At 34.5% G+C, this 6939-nt stretch overlaps 1 long non-coding RNA gene across 1 annotated transcript; it reads right to left on the reverse strand.

The window, feature by feature from the left end:
• Nucleotides 1–437: 437 nt before the first annotated feature.
• LOC127873801 (uncharacterized) lies at nt 438–6939 on the reverse strand. The gene is made up of 4 exons (XR_008046394.1): nt 6772–6939; nt 3099–3222; nt 1899–2020; nt 438–620 (listed from the first exon to the last, which is right to left on the reverse strand). It is a non-coding gene; the product is annotated as an uncharacterized LOC127873801 (long non-coding RNA).

The raw sequence follows: 6939 nt of genomic DNA on the forward strand, positions 1-6939 counted from the left end.
AACCGTTATCCGTCCGCTTTTATAATGGTTTGTATCGTTAACCGTTCGCTTTTGTTATGTTTACCTTTATATGCTGAAATTATGCTTGCTGCACAGACTTTATTCGGAGAATATCTAATATTTATAAGTCATTAGGTGACTCATTAATATGTAGGAAAGCGATTTTTTTCAGCATTTTTTCCACTCGCCAAAAAAGCCAACGGTGCGACCTCTTTATTGTGTTTACATATGATGCTTAGTCCGTTACTCCGATTTTTTTTGTCGGCACATGTGGCGGCGATAAAAGTTATCTGATTGGTCAATACCTACAACGTATATACTGCAGTGACAATTTAATACATGTATATACAGTGGGTTACGCCGATGGGTTGACCATTCATCATAAAATAACACGCTTAAAAGCATACAATTATGGAAAAAATAAACAAACAATACCATAAGTAATATACCTCTCTTTTTAGTTGTACGACCTTTAAAAAACAGTATATTGAAAACAAAAAACTTCAAAATAAATTTAAGCGTTCAATGAGATTATTTATCACAAGTGGAGACATTGAACACGCGACCCAACAGTTGTATAAAACAGGTCCGTAATAGTGAGGTAGACGGCGTGAGGGAATCTGAAAGTTTAACAAAAGACTGTGTTAGAAGTAGAAAGTTAATGATAAACACTTTGTAAAATATTATGAAAACATATATTTTTATCAAAACGGAAACATATATAACAAATTAGTCTCGAAGTTAATAGTTTAATTATTACTTAATTGAAAAAGGCAAACAGTCTTGTAAACATTTAAAATACTGGGTAAGCAAGTCGATGGCAAATTACTTTTGAAATATGTGTTGTGTGTTACGGTTTTTGAAAAGAACACACAAGAAACCAAATAGTTTAACCCTTACAGTGCGGGAACCGAGTTGTGAAGGCCTTTGCAAACAGTTTGGATCCAGATGAGACGCCACAGAACGTGGCGTCTCATCTGGATCCAAACTGTTTGCTATTCTGATAGTATTCTTTGGAAAAAAATCGAAGAAAATGCTAATTTTAGAAATTTAGCAGACGACATTTTAGCAGACGACATATTTCCCAGCATGCAAAGGGTTAACATGTATTTCCTTCTGGTTGGTGTCCTTAAACCTACTCGTGTGCTAACAATTTCAAGTTTATTCACTATATTTCGTAATATAGCAAGATGAATGAAAATGTTCCTATATGCGTATATAAGTATATTGTGTACAACCACACATTTAAAAAGATACAAACAAAAAAACTTAACATACCAATGCATGAACTTAAATGGTTTTGCCAACGATAACATATCAAATGCCGGTCCAAATGCCGGCATTATCTTGAATGTTTTAGCCATCGATATCAGAGCTTATCCCGTGCTTATATTACCTGACCTTGAATGTTTAGCCAATGACATAAGATCCTAGCCCAATCCTTAAATAACCTTACCCTGGGTGTTTAAGCAAACGATATTGGATCCTATCCCGGTCCAAATATTACCTAACCGTGAATGTTTTAGCCAACGATACCACACCCTGTCCCAATCCCAATATTTCCTTACCTTGGATGTTTTAGCAATGATATTAGACCCTACCCCAATCATAATATTATATCACCTTTATTGTTTTAGCCAACGATATCAAATCCTATCCCAATCCCAATATTACCTTACCGTGAATGGTTTGGCCAGCGATATCAGATTCTCTCCCAATCCTTATATTACCTGACCTTGAGTGTTTTAACCAACGATATCAGACCCTTTCCCAATCCTAATATTACCTTACCTTGAAAGTTCTAGCCAGCGATATCAGACCATATCCCAACCCTAATATTACCTGACCTTGAATGTTTTAACCAACGATATCAGATCCTATCTCAATCCTAATATTACCTTACATTGAAAGTTCTAGCCAGCGATATCTGATCCTATTCCGATCATATTATCCTGGTCCTATCGCCTGTATGCTCCAACCATTGCAACACTGCATAACAGTCAAATCGGAATCAGTGAAGCTGAAACAACAACAGCATTATCTACACAAATATAAAAAAAATCAACAAATGCAAATTACTTATTCATAATAGCCATATTACAATATTTTCACACACACACACACACGTTGGACCAAATTGATAGATGACCAACCAAACATCATTTTGGTGGCACAAAATGCCATGTTTGCAATTAGTTTTTTGTGAGTTTAGGAACGTTTTTATGAGAATTAAAAAAGTCGCTTGCTTAACATGTTTTAAAAATCTAATAAACATTCTGCGAACGGTCATGCATATACCTTTTCACCTTGAAAATAAATCAACAAATCTATACAATCGAAGCAACTGAACTATTTCAGTAAATTAAATTTAATCTATACATTGAAATCAATTATTAAAATATGTCTGAAGATGTAAAACCGTTCATTGCAAAACGCAGCATTTATAAGAACCTTCAACCGGTTTCGAAATACAAAAGAAATGAAGCAAACATAAAAGCTAACAATTACAACCCTGTTGTGTGGTATTTATTTAAGAAAGCATGCACATGCAATGCAATTATCTTAACGTTAAACGCTAACGTAAACATTATTGATTTTTGCAAATGTTTTCAAACGTAGAACTTGAGCAAAACTAAACACAAACGGTCGCTGTCGTGCCTCAAATACCCCTCGAATGATTCTCTGTCCGTTGGCAGAGGCGGTTCGGTTTTCAAAAGAGGTTTCAATCACACAGTGTGCATAAAGCATGAGTATTTAATGCCGGTTCAATGTCAGGGTCGAGCATAGAGGTTAAATGTTTCGCTCCAAACAAATCACCTTGTTCTTAAGACGGATTTTAACCCATTTATGCCTAGTGGACTCTCCCCTCCTTGTAAATTAGATCAATTTATTTCCAAAATTAGGGATGTCTAGTATATTTATTTCTATATTTAGAATATTTCTTACAGACATTCTTTTAAGCAAACAGCGCAGACCCTGATAAGACGCCGCATCATGCGGCGTCTCATCTGGGTCTACGCTGTTTGCCAATGCCTTTTTTCTAGACGCTAGGCATGAATGGGTTAATAAAACTTGCATCAACTGTTTTAAGTGCTCACCTGAAGTGAGTTGCGTTGCCACACAGCCCTGGTATGGCTATTCCATTGCACTGGAACTCCCTGGTGTTGATACATTTGCCGTGATAAATGGTGTGGCACACATCGGAATTAGATATGTCTTGTCCTGTAGAAAAAATAACCTTTTAACCCATTTATGCCTAGTGGACTCTCCCATCCTTCTAAATTGGATCAATTTATTTCCAAATTTAGGGATGTCTAGTATATTTATTTCTATATTTATAATATTTCTTACAGAAATTCGTTTAAGCAAACAGCGCAGACCCTGATGAGACGCCACATCATGCGGCGTCTCATCTGGGTCTCCGCTGTTTGCCAAGGCCTTTTTTCTAGACGCTAGGCATAAATGGGTTATTTTTGGGCTATGGACTGCAACACGTGAAATGTATGGATGCTCTGTCTATAAAGCCTTTTTCAATACATATTTTTAAGAATTAAACACAAAGCAGATATTGTTTTTGATGGGCATGACAACAAAAACAATACAAGAAAACGCATTGAGATCAGTAAAATAATAACTATTTTTGATCATACAATTCAATTGCTGATTGTGCCATAAGATAAATCGACATTTATATAATATGGTGGCTCTAACCAAACTCTGAAACGCCCGAGTTTGTTGTATACGGACTAAGGCTTTAATGATTCACACTGACCATCAGTCTAGCAAAATGCATGCAGTAAAATAGTAAAACTAATCAGTAGACGGAATGTTGTCTTGTGGTTGCCATGGTCAAGATCTAGAAATGGGATTCATCCACCTGTTCTAGGACTAAATAATAAATGGCAAGCTAGAAAATAATTGTGAGTTTTTTATTTCAAAAACCTTTTACACAGCGTAACAACTTCGAATTGTTTAATGCGTCAATGAGCGTAGCAGTGAATCAAAAAAAAATCTTCCAATTCAATTGTTAAGCGCTCGTACAACACAAACGGTGAACTACGAGAATTATTTTTGGGTTCAGTCGAATTACTAGTTCTTGAAAAAACGTCATTTACGTCTGACAAAGTAATTCTTGATCATCGTTGTTACAGTATTGTTCCGTTTGCGACATTCTATGCAATATTGCCATCGCAGTGGTGTAGTGGATATGGTGTCCGCCTAGCGATCAGGAGGTCACGGGTTTGATCCCCACTGTGGAAGCGTTCTTTAGATTTCTCCCATAGACACCAAATACTGGTTCTAGTCCCAGGAAACGGACTCGAGAGCGTTTCAAATAAGCCTTAGGATGTCTATGCAATCGAGCTAATATAAATAGGTTTAACCTAAATATTATAATCGAAATTTGCGCATATTCACGTGCAGGTACTTAATCGTGGTTACCTTACCATAATTACACCCATTATTTAATAACTAATAATCAAATTTTATGAATTTTATATCCTATCCCATCATAATAAAAACAAGCATATGTTAAAAGATTTGAGCGATTTATGATGAACACGAATAACTGTTTTCTATCGTTAATAGGTCATTTATTAAAATATGTTATTTACTGTATACTAGTCAATGTTCATATTAAAAACAATTATAGTGAGGCTACTACCGTCATGAAACACTATGCAATATGTGTTTGGTGCATCTGCTTTTGAAGATCAGTAAAAGCACTCAGAAGAGAGTTGTGACTCAGAAAAACTTACATCATCGATCTAGGTAAACATCTTTAAGGGTATTTAAAAAGAAAACTAAAACTCAACGTGTTGTTGCTTTAATCAGCAACTTAATGTCTGGGGATGATTAAATATCTCTTCATTTATACACATGATATTATTAAAAATCATTTTGTCTACACAAATTAACTTTTTCCTTAACTGAGAACGTATTACTTGGTGTTACTTAACAGCGTCCCTAACACTAAGGGGTTATTATTAAGTTCAGTTTATATCGTTATTTTCATTTGCCTAAAGATTGCAGTATTTACCTTATCCACCATGCCGTAAATACGACTGTCTTAGGCAAAATAATAAGGCGAATATGAACGTATTTATGAGAAATGTATTAATTGACTTTATAACAGTATGCGGCATTGCGTATAACATTAATATATAACATAAACCAATTATGTAAAACTAATTAACATTATTTTAAACAGCTTGCAGTTAAACAATTCATGCAAGTTAATTGACGGTCATGTGGTAAGATGATCATAAGTTAATTAACGGTCATGTGGTAAGATGATCATAACATTCGTTGAAAGTTTACAACAACCGCTATATCATCGCAGCTTATTGTAATCTAAAAAAAATACTTATTATAATACTTTTTTTCAATTAATGACATTTTTTCAATATCAAATCAGTTTATAAAAAGTGAATAGTACATGGTTTAAGCTGCTCAAGAGTGAAGTATGACATGTTGGTGTTCGAAAAAAAGCTTGACATGTTCCAGGGAAGCCACTGTTGAGCCCATAACAAAACAAATACTTACATGCTTTCTTTTAATATTGAGCGTGCATAAACACGAATATTTCAAATAATTAATCGGTCAATTTAATAGTTTTAGTTTGAATTAACTACAATATTAATATGACGCGACCGAAAACATGTTCGACAGAGATACCTATTATCATAGTGTTAACAAAAGTTTGTAACTGACCTCCCAACCCTGCGTGAACATACGCAAGTTAATAATAGTTAAAAAAAGTTCTTTCAAAAATTATCGCGCCGCTGTGTAAATAAAAATGCATAATTTCCTACTTACAACCGTTGAGTGTAATCGTTAAAATATCTTTTCTAGTACACCTTATGCAATATATGACATAGAAATCTACCTTTCGTCAGGACATCACAATACTTTAAAATCTACTTACCAAATATAAAAATGACGTATTTTTGCCTTACTTATTAACATGTAGGTTGTATGCATAACTGTCCGCTTCCATAATTTCGACAAAATGACATCAATTCAATATTAATATCAACACAGAATGTCCTATTTAATGACAGTTCTTGTTTAAAACCGAGCTTTCATAGTTATTTTTATTTCTGTGTTCCCTTTAAAATGTATTCTCCTTATACATGTCTTGCAATCAGGTTTTCTAGTATCTTTGCCTTTCAATTACAATGTACTTGATCACAAACTGTAGCTGATTTGATTTTTTAAGAAAACAATGATGCATTCAGAACAACACACTTTGAATTGCAGCCGAATCTCATCAGAGTTGCAAAGATCTAGAACGGTAATTATTATAACATATAATATATTGAAATCCCAGATAAATTCCAAGAAGAGACACTTTCTGTAACCTCAGAAAGTCCTTCTTAAAAAAATGACCAATGGCATACAGATTACAGGACTAAACACAAGGCACCACAACAAAAACATAAAGCAACTACAAATATTAAAACGGGGGCCATCAACTAGGAAATGTTAATAAATAGCAATTAAGTGTGTAAACATTGTTTTAGCCGGATTAAATCCAAAATTTCCTTTTCAAATTAAACAGAATTTATGGAGAACATCCCTTCCAATAAAAGGTAGCAAAACATGTCATATGCATCCATTCAGCGTCTAACCAAAGTGAAAATGAAAGTAAATACAATTATAACGGTACTCGTCCGCAAGCGCTTTTTATTACCATAGTAACAAACTCATAAATACAACGTAAATGACTTATTTCCGGAACGAGAACTAAAAAATGTTTATTATACGTACGCTTAACAAGTGGATTTGCTGAGGTGTAAAAGCATCCTAAACACCACGCGAGTATCAACACTCCCTTCAACATCGTTGTTCCGTGATTCGACCCAGAGTGACAGTGGGTCGTGACAAGAGAAGTTTTATCACAGATAGTAGAGATAAGGGTTATTTGTCAGTGGCATT

The sequence above is a fragment of the Dreissena polymorpha genome, chromosome 3, assembly GCF_020536995.1.
Source record: "Dreissena polymorpha isolate Duluth1 chromosome 3, UMN_Dpol_1.0, whole genome shotgun sequence".
Lineage (NCBI taxonomy): Eukaryota > Metazoa > Mollusca > Bivalvia > Myida > Dreissenidae > Dreissena > Dreissena polymorpha.